The sequence below is a fragment of the Oxyura jamaicensis genome, chromosome 1 (assembly GCF_011077185.1).
Source record: "Oxyura jamaicensis isolate SHBP4307 breed ruddy duck chromosome 1, BPBGC_Ojam_1.0, whole genome shotgun sequence".
In the NCBI taxonomy this organism is placed as follows: Eukaryota; Metazoa; Chordata; class Aves; order Anseriformes; family Anatidae; genus Oxyura; species Oxyura jamaicensis.
In genome coordinates this window covers 84515956-84525752 of record NC_048893.1, presented here as the reverse complement: position 1 = coordinate 84525752, position 9797 = coordinate 84515956, and the positions used below count along the sequence as shown (strand labels likewise).

The window sequence follows — 9797 nt, the reverse complement described above, 5'->3', positions numbered from 1 at the left end:
TATTAGGATTCTGGGGAAGAGTTAATGAAATACTGGGCTGAGGAGAAGGGGTGGGGGGGATATAATTTATTTAAACTTTTCAAAAGGCTTCTGATACAGTCTTTCACAAGCAGCTATTAAAGAAATTTGTTACCCGTAGGGTGGTAGGCAAAGTCCTGACATGGATTAAAACCTAGATAAGAGGTAAGAGACAAAGGAAAGGAATAAGCATCCAATTCTCTGCATGAAAGGAGGTTAATAGCAAGATGCTCCAGGGATCAGCATCAGGACCAGGGGTGTTCAATATGTTTATTAACGATCTAAGAGAAAGAGGAGAACAACACAGATACAAAATTTTGCTGATGGCACAGTTTACTTCTTGCAGGCAATTTATTGACTGTGTTTGACTCTCTTCTTGTGTTCATGGCTTGTCTATGAATAGATCACAAGTTTTACTAATAGGCCTATAAATATAATTGGAAGCATAGCTCAGTCTGGTGAACACTACCGAGACTGATTGCAGGAGGAGACCTACAGGCTTTGGAACATCAGGCTGGGGATGGATGCAGAGACAGAGAGCAAGCAAGCTTCAGCATTCAGCGCTGGCCCCTCCCTCAGCTCTGTAAGGTTCTGGTTCCTGTAACTCTGCCTGTGTCTTCTGTCACTGCCTGCTGATGCACAGGAACAGCCATGGTGTAAGCAGTGTTAGCAGACTCACACATTCTATTCATACTATTTCTTTTCTACCTTCCTGTATGGCTTGGATCTGCTATGGATTCATCTGAGGTCATGGTCCTTTGCCAGCCTCCTCCCCAAGCTCGTGCATTTTCTAGGAAGCGTGCACTCATACACACACTTTATCTGTATCACTTCTGCATTTCTAAGTCCCAGTTTGGCAGATCCTTCACCGTGCAGCCAAGCTTTTTGCTGCAGACTTCAGGAATTAAGCACCTACAGCCGTGCCCTGCACCGTGCCCCATCCAGCTCCACCTTCCACACCGCCTCCTCCCGCTGGCCTTCCACGGGCTCCTAGTCACTATTCATCAAGCTGACTGAAGCACTCAGCTCCTTGCAAGGTAGTTATTGTAGGCAAGTTAAAAGTCCTCCTTCACAGTCACTGCTGCCACATAAGTTTGTTCAACTCGCTGTATTAAAGTCATTAGCGCCAGGCAGCCCTGGAGAAATGCTTTATATCGTCATTTTCCCCTACAGTACGGTGACCATTTTTTACACAGTTGAGGTCTCTGCCACAGAGTTCCTCAGCACATGCTTAAGGCTGCCTGTATTTACATCCTCGGCCAGACAAGAAACATCTTAGGGACATTATTAGAGAAAACCACATGTTCAAGTGATTTCTTATATTGGAGCTTTTTTTAATTAATTGGTCTCTGATAATCACCCATTTGTAGCCCAGGGCTACCACCAGAAGCCTCTTTCTCCTTCCCACCAGTGGTCATCAAATTTCATTTTATGTCAGTCTCCCCCAAAGGAAAAGGGGACGTGGATAACTTTCTGACCAGCTCAGGAGACAGAGCTCCTGTGCCGCTGGTCCCAGCTTTGTGTTAGCATGACAGATGACAAACAGCTCGATTGGTACAGTGGCTGTGAACACGGAGGAGGAGTGCTAGTCGGTCTGTATGATTCCTTGGCACGAAAGGTGTTACTGCTGAGGAAGAATTTCCCAGATGACATCTGATTTGGCAGTTCCTCTGTTGTGACGCTGACGACTTGGAGGGTGATGCTCACCCCTTCTCCCACCTACCAGCAGCTACCAAGGAATGAAGTGAGGCAAAGGGGCACTCCAGGCATGAGTGTATTCAAGGACCAGCAGCAGCAGGGATGACGTGGTTGTACGCGCAGCAATGAAGTTTGGTGTTTGAAGGCAGCAATTCTTCGTGCGAGCTGCTGGCATTGTCGCTTGACACTTCTCACCAGCTGGTGAGTAGGAAAAAGTGTTCTGGTGTCAATGGAAAATAAGTGGCTGCAGCGTGTAGAAGAGTTGCTGGAGGTTTTGTAATGCCGTTTTCAGTCTTTTATATATATATGCAATCACAGATGAGCAAAATGGCCTCCATCTCAAAGCTACTCTGTTCTGTCAGAAACAAGCTGGAGCAGCCAGGCGGTCGCTTGACTAATGACACAAAGGGAAGGTGCTAAGAAGGCAAATGCAATCCGAACTCCAGCTCAGCATGTTGCAAACAAATTGAGCTGCTGTGATAAAGTTGTGAAGAAAAAGAGGTTTTCCTATTACTTATACAGCAGTCCTAGACATGGGGGTAACAAGCAAGCTGGAAATGGAAATTCCCATTGATGAGAAGAAATTTGATATTATTGCCATTGGCGAAGCCTGCAGGGATTAGTCACATGGCTGAAATGCTTAACAGTCTAGTTACAGACGCTTAAGGAAAAATAGAGTAAAAGCACAGGGGTGATGCTCAGCATAAAAGATGCCACTGTGGTTTTTTAGTTCCTTGACTCTTCAGAGCAGAGACCAGTTCTCATGTTTACTTGCAGAAACTTTCAGAGGGTTACTGTTGGGGTCTTTCATCCAGTTCTAAATTAACCGATGGAAAATAATGATTCTGCTCCTCTCTGTAGCATATGGAAATACAAAAAACCAGTTATTACGGAAGGATTTTAATTTGAAAGCATTTTAGGGGTTTTATGCAGCTAATAGCAAACATCATCAGTGCTTCTGATGTGTGGAGATGATCGTTTTCTACTGTGAAATCATTGCAGTCGGGTTGAGGTAAAAGTCTAATGTCGTTCTCATTAGGAAGGACAACGAATGATGAAAGGCTGGTCTGGAAGCTGCTGGTTGCCTCTGAAGGGTGGGTTTCAAGTCAATGAGAGACTCAGGCTGAGAAGGACAGATGTGGAAATCAGTGTAAAGTGACAAAAACTACAGACTTACCAAACATATTTAAGAACTCATTACACTGATACCCACAGGCTTGATAGGAAAGAGCCTAGGAACCATAAATAAAGAGAGGGAAACATTTAGGACAATTACAAATACCTTAAAAGAATGATAAGCTCCTGGACTGCAAATTGGCACGAGGAACTATTCAATGATCCATGCTTAACAGGATGATTAGTGTATGACTGGTTAATAACAGTGCATGGAAACGTCACTGGGAAAAGTAGAGGTGTGCACCTGCATAAGCTTTTGGACAACATTAACAGTAAAAATAGGTGCTACAAAAAGGATTGATTTTGCATTTGCAAGTGTCCCTGCACCTGCACATGCACACACAAAAGCAATTGCATGTGCCTGTCCAAACGATCACAGGGCTGATAGAGTTAATAAAAGGTGATACTCACTGGATGCTCATTCAAACCTGTTGCAGGAGAAGCTGGAAGCCCTTGGGAGCAGCTACAGGGACCAGTGATCATGATTTGATTACTCTCAGTATGAGTGCAGGAGGATGGTGCCAAGCAATAATATATATATATATACTTGGCCCTCTACAAAGGCTAACTTCTCAAATGTCAAAAGTAAAATTTATTAAGGGAGAGAGTACAATATCTATATGTATTTGTATAAATACTCATTTATGTATGAATGAGAATTGGGAGTTCCTTCAGCAAAGTTTATCAGAGGCCTCAGAGGCCACCGTGACAGTCACGTAAGAGGATGACAGTGGAGGAAAACTCGATAGGACTGAGTAGTGAGAGAAACTAAAGATCACTCCATGTTCAATCTACTCCACTTCATATAGACACTAGAGAGAGCAGCCTCAGTCATAAGAGGACCAGGACCTGTCCCTGTGGTGGGTCCATGGCCAGGAAAGAGGGAACCTGGGCCACCTCTTGTCTCTGGTGGGTGGTAGAGATGGTGGGGAGGGGAAGGGGTTGGTTGGGATGTCCTCTTTGCTTTGCTGAGGGAGTGGGGGAAGTTTATGCCCCCTCCACTTGCTGAGCTGGTGCTGCCAAGTGCCACACTAAGAGGCTCTTGTGGCCCTGACATTTCCAAAGTGTCTTTTCAGGCCTTCACGTCAGAGCTGACTTGCTCCCAGGCAGACAGGATCCCTCCCACATCCAATTACTCACGGCAGCCTGTGCATTTGCTTTGTCACTCGACCTCATTCCCCTTCCTTTCACGGAGGCAGAGGTGCTTCAGGCAGTGGAGTGCTGCTGTCCACCTGAGGTTCAGATGCCTCTGTCCTCTCATCCTCTTGCATCCCTGCAAAACAAGCTCCACAGAGTGGTAGGAAGAGGATTAAGCCACTGGGTCCATGTCCACCCGCTCCCACAGACTTCCTAGGAACTGCACAGGGGCTTCTGATTTCCACACAGTGCTGCATGCTAGGCCTACAAGACACAGCAGGGAAGGAGAGAGAGAATAAATGCGTGCTCAACCGAGACCTGGAGTACTAGCCTAGGGCTTTGCACTTGGCAGATCCTCATCTCAGAAGAAAACTTTGTGGCGCTATTACCAGTCAGCACTTCTCCCTCACTCCCTCACTCTCTCCCTTTCATCTAGGTTGCTGCAGTTGCATTTAATGACACAACAGATGTATTCATTTGCATCTTTATATGGATCTCTAAGCTCTACAAATGGGTGGGTGGGCGTGACCCCATTTTCCCAAATTATTCAGCACCTTTCAGTTATGCATTTCTCTCTTTTCTAATGTCTTTTTGAAGCGCACGCAAGCAGCAGTGGGGAATTACTCTGCTGTTTTCGCTTGAGCATCTGGGACTTGATCACTCCTCTGGCTGCCTATGTGAATCTCCCTTAGACAGCAGGAGCCACAGAGATGTCTGTGCATGGGTGGACTGCCTCCTCCACCATGTACACGCACTTCCTGAGTTGGGGGGAAAGGCACCGATTTATCTAACAAAGCCCAAAGACAGCTGTGGGGAAGAAATCATGGAAAAAAAAAAAGGTGACACCCTGTCTATTTATCGAGGGTGATGACAGCTCTGTTGCTGCCATCAGGAGATCTGTAGTTGCATTTATGGGATGTGGGTGAGTTAAAATATTTCCCTTCACCATCTGAAGGCGGTGTTTATGTGGAGCTGCTTGAAGCACGCTCCATGCCGATGACTAAGGGAGATGCTACTGCCAGTGTGGAAGACCTGTGAGCATGGTTGGGTGCTGGGGTGTGTTCTTCAGAGCTTCCTCTGCACCAGTGACGGGGGGAACCAAGTTGCAGGTAGAGCAAGAGGGTTTAACACAGCAGGGCTGGGTGCCTGAGAAAAGCACAGCATGCTGTGTTTGTCCTGAGTCTGGAGCACAGCATTGCCATCTCTGGCTGGCCAGCTGCACAGAGTTGGGACAGCAGGGAGACAAGGAGAAGAGAAGAGAGGAAGGGAGAGCAACATCTGTTTATATACCCACTTATACACCCAGGCAGCACATGGAGGAGCAGTCCCAGACCTTGCAGATGTGCAGGAGAGGACAGCTCCTGTCCCGTCTCACTTTCTACATGTTCTTCATGTAGTCCGGGTGGCTCTGGGGCCATGTGTCAGTAAGAAGCTATTGCTGTGACACCCTGTGAGTGCAATGAGCAAGGATGCTGGTGCCTTCGGCAGAGATCATCTCAGTTTAATTTATGAGCCACACTTTGTGAGTATCAAGCTATGGCCAGATATAATGTAATCCCATCACCGTGTGTATGCTGAGCACAGCTGTCAATCAAAGGTGATTTGCATCAGTACATTTTCATATAAATATGTATGCTCTCTCGCTAACATTATTACTATTTATTATTTGTGTTACAGTCGTGCCTCAAGGCTTCGGCAGGGACCAGGGCCCGGTTGTGCTGGGTGTTGCACACACAGCGAGAGGCAGACCCTGCTCTGCACAGCTTCCAGACCAAGCACATTGCAACAGGCACGGCCTGGTGTGCCTAGGAGAAAAAAAATACGTATTTTTGAAGTAGGAAGTGCTGGATATAGCAAGCCAGCAGCACAGCTAGGAGCAGACCTGGGCTCCTTGTGACTTCTAGCTTAACACTCTTCCCATTACACTTCTCCAGAATAACAACAACAACAAAAAATGCAACTTTGCAGCTTTGACTTCTTTTTAGGAAGAAAATGGATGAGATATTTTACAAGGTGGAAATTCCCTCCTCTGGCTCACCAGGAATGGCGCTCCTTGCTCTAGCCTATGTGAATTTACCCTAGGCCTCGCACCATGTAAAGTGAGATTTCTTCTCCTCCCAAAGTCCTGCCCACAAGGATCACCTGAGAGCAAGAGGCTCTTCTCCAGTTCCTGTACAAGGGCACTGGCTGGGGCATCTCTGGCAGGGATCTGGGAGGTGGGGTGGCACAGACACAGGAGATGTGAGATATGAGGTTACGAGGAGATACGAGATATGAGTCGGTGTGAGATATGAGGATGCACAAAAGGAGACAAAGGGGAGCAGCAGATACAGGAAGGGGCATGTGGAAGGGGACAGTGTTGGAGACAGGGCTGGGGACAGGTCCTGGAGGGAGGTGCTCCGTGCTGGGAGTACCCTGGGGGAACTGTGACTGTGGGGGACCAACACTGGAGCAGGGACACCCCAAGGGACCCCGGCACATAGAGGACCCAGGCTGGAGCAGGAAACGAGTGAGGAGGAACAAGAAGGGGAAGTAAAGAGCAAGAAACCAGGAACGGCAGCAAGAAACCATCACATACTGACCAAGCCTCCTGTAAAAACAGGGTGGGGGAGTGCTGGTGGGAGAGAAGTATTGGACTGAAGCTGAGTCTGGGGAAGAGGGAGGAAAGGGACTTCCCTCAGTGTTTAATTATTTAAGTCTTCTTTGTTTTCCAACACACAAATCAGTAAATAAAGGTTTATGTTAATTGGAAATAAATCAAATTCAGTGAAATTCCCTGAACTGAGACTGTTTTGCCCACAGCAGACACATATGAAAAAATTGAAGGTTTCTTAGCTCAGAGGGTTATGAGGAAAAGCTTTAGAATCATCAAAAAAATGCTTAAAACCAGAAGCAGAGCTCAAAAAGCCCACAGTACTTTTCTTGTTATAAATCCATACGTGGCCACTGATTGTGCAAGTGCAAACATCAGCAGATGATGATGGAGGTCCTGCACTACTGTTGGCCCTGGAGCCCAGGCTTACATCTAACTCATGGTTGCTGGTGGAACATAGAGTATACTAAGACAGGCAACTTTCCTTTTTATCAGTCTTCATGAACCAGCTCAAAATAAGTCAATTACTATTAGACATTCTCATCCCCTTTGCAGAACTGCCTTGCCTAACTGATCAGCATAGCCAGTGACCAGGTTTGCCAAGAGAGAAAATACTGTCAGACTCAAAAGCAGTAGGTCCCACCCACTGCACACTGGTCCTTCTGCACATACATAGACTAATCTGCACGTGTCAGCTACACGTGTAACAATTCCATACCACAGTCACAATAACTCTACAGAAATGCAGTAGGCTGTCACCCAAAGCACGGGGCAGCTGGCTGTCCAGACATATTCAGCTGGGTCTTCTGATGAAATTCAGGGCACCTCTTCAGTCTGTCAGGCATCTTTCTGACAACAAAATTTCTCTTTGTTTTGACTGAGATTAGCTCCCCTTCTTCTGGGTGTGCTGAGAGTAGCTATGCTTGCCCATCCTCATTGTCTTGCAGACTCTAACCTGAGCCTAAAGATGACCTGCTGGCCATATCAAACTACATCAAAGTCCCATATATTCCTGTACTGGCACCTGGGAAGAGACAGATCTCAAGATCCACCAGTGAACCTGCCAGTGAAATTTAATAGCAGTGATGGCAGTCAGATTTATGTAACATTTATGAAATCAATAGTACTGGACTCTCCAAAATGACTTGAAGAGCAAGACACCATACAATGTAATTAAGCACAGGCAGCAGTGTGCTTTCTGTGCTTGTGAACACCACTGCAAATCTGTATTCACTTTAACATGAACAGCAGTTGCCTCGAACTTGCTGATGATGATACGAAAATACCATTGTCACTAATCAAGGCTGCTTATAATGTAACAGGCACCCAACCTTATTTTAATGGGGCTGCTGTCTGAGCTTCAGCATCCTGCAGGAACCAGCTAGGAGATGAATGGAATTTGCAAGATGAACGTAAGCGTCATCTATACGTGCACACCTTGTTCAACTGACTTCTCATGTTTTCTCCAAAGTAATGACAAAAGATGCATGCCAGTGTACTGAAGGACCCTGAAGTGATGGCTCTGCCTAAGGTCTTGGGTGGGTTTGTAGCAGAGGTGAGTGAGTGCTGTGCTAAGCAGGCATCTCCTCCAATCTTCATGCAATAGCCTTTTCCTTCTTGTGCCCCACACTGTCAGCACTCCCATCCCATCCACCACACATCCTTGTGTGTACAGGCTCACAAGCAACAGCGGGCAAGAAAACAGTCTGTGATTAAGACCTAAATAAATCATAAACATAGGTGGTTGAGAAGAGGAAGGAGGAGAAAGGGCAAACATGTAGATTAATTTTTCCAGTCTTCCTTAACTGCTTTGTTTTCCTGTCGGATAAAAGGCACTCGGAGGTAGAGGGGTGGATGTCACAAAGCTGTCATCAGGCTGTTTTCCACACTTATTTTTCTGAAATTTGAAATGACACTGAAAGTTGAAATTCTGAAAAATAATTAAAAAAAATAATTCTTCACAGAGCTATCTGTACACCTCTGTCATAATCTTAAAAGGAGAGATATATTTTTAACAGCCTCAGGGGAAAAAACATGTTAGGAAAGTTCAGAAAAGCCTGAGTGCTGTTACAACCCAAAAATGCTTCTGATCACTGAAGGCATTGCCTTTTTAACCTTCTTAGCTGTCTCTAACACTCTCCCCAGCTCTGAGTAACATCTTGCTCCACCAGCACAGCAGCCTGTCTCTACAAGCAGACCCAGGGATGTAACCTCACGGGCAATGGGTGCACTTTTGAAGCTGTAAGTCATCAGTCCTATGCGGAACCAGCCTCTAAAGGCTCTGTTCAAGCTCGGTTATCTAATGCAATGGTTTTCAACTTATTCAACACTGCTAATGGCTTATGGACTGTGTCAAAGGGAAACACAGAAGGTAAAGAAAAGTCACTCTAATATCTCTAAACCTAAGTGTTTGACAAAGGGATCTGTACTACTACCAGGCAATTTTTCAAGGTCCACAAATAGGATTGAAAACCATGGCGAGGTACTTTAGTCTGCACTGAAGTATCTGTATTAGCCTGCCCTTCTGAGATGCTGAGTGCTAGCTGCTGACTGCTTCAGTGTGACCAAAGGGTCTTTGCCCTTCTGCACCTCCCCAAAGGCCTAAGTATCAGAGCTGGTAGGAACAATTTACCAAGTTAGTAAGGAGTGATAGAAAATATAACATGGAAGATTAGCACTTATTTTTTGCCCTTTTTTTTTTTTTTTTCTTTAGCTTTGGTCTTTACACCATTTTATTTATTTATTTTGAATGTGTCCTCTCTTTTCTTTGGAGCCCCCTTGTCTATTCACTGAGTCTGCTTTCACTGTTGAACCTATCATGTCCTACTAGTAAAAAAACTACTGAAATTATTTACTGGTGAGAAAGCATTGTTTTGTTTTAAATGTTATCATAAAAACTTATAAATCTAAATCCTCGAAAATTATGAGTACAAATGCCAGCAAATCAAACTAATTTTGCATTGTTGAGTTCCTAACAACCTTCCCACAAAATAACTCCCACAAAACTCAAAATCTCTTACCTTAATTATTTTTTTCTTCCATATTTGTTCCTAACCTTTCTTTTCCACTACTCATTCGAACATTCCTAGGCTTTTTTTTTTTTTCCTTTTTTTCCCCTGGGTTGGGGAAGGGTGCTTAAAAAAATGGTCTTTTCATAGAGGTGTTTGTAGTGACA

General features: G+C 45.2%; 1 long non-coding RNA gene across 2 annotated transcripts in view; it reads right to left on the bottom strand.

Annotated features, from left to right (window-relative positions):
* Nucleotides 1-811: 811 nt before the first annotated feature.
* The window catches only part of LOC118160265, a 234671-nt gene continuing 225685 nt past the window's right edge, over nucleotides 812-9797 (bottom strand). For both annotated transcript variants that reach the window (XR_004747383.1, XR_004747384.1), the window contains 2 exons: nucleotides 5332-5477; nucleotides 812-4293 (listed from right to left, as the gene is read on the bottom strand). This is a non-coding gene — a long non-coding RNA (uncharacterized LOC118160265). The remainder of the gene's footprint in view (nucleotides 4294-5331; nucleotides 5478-9797) is intronic.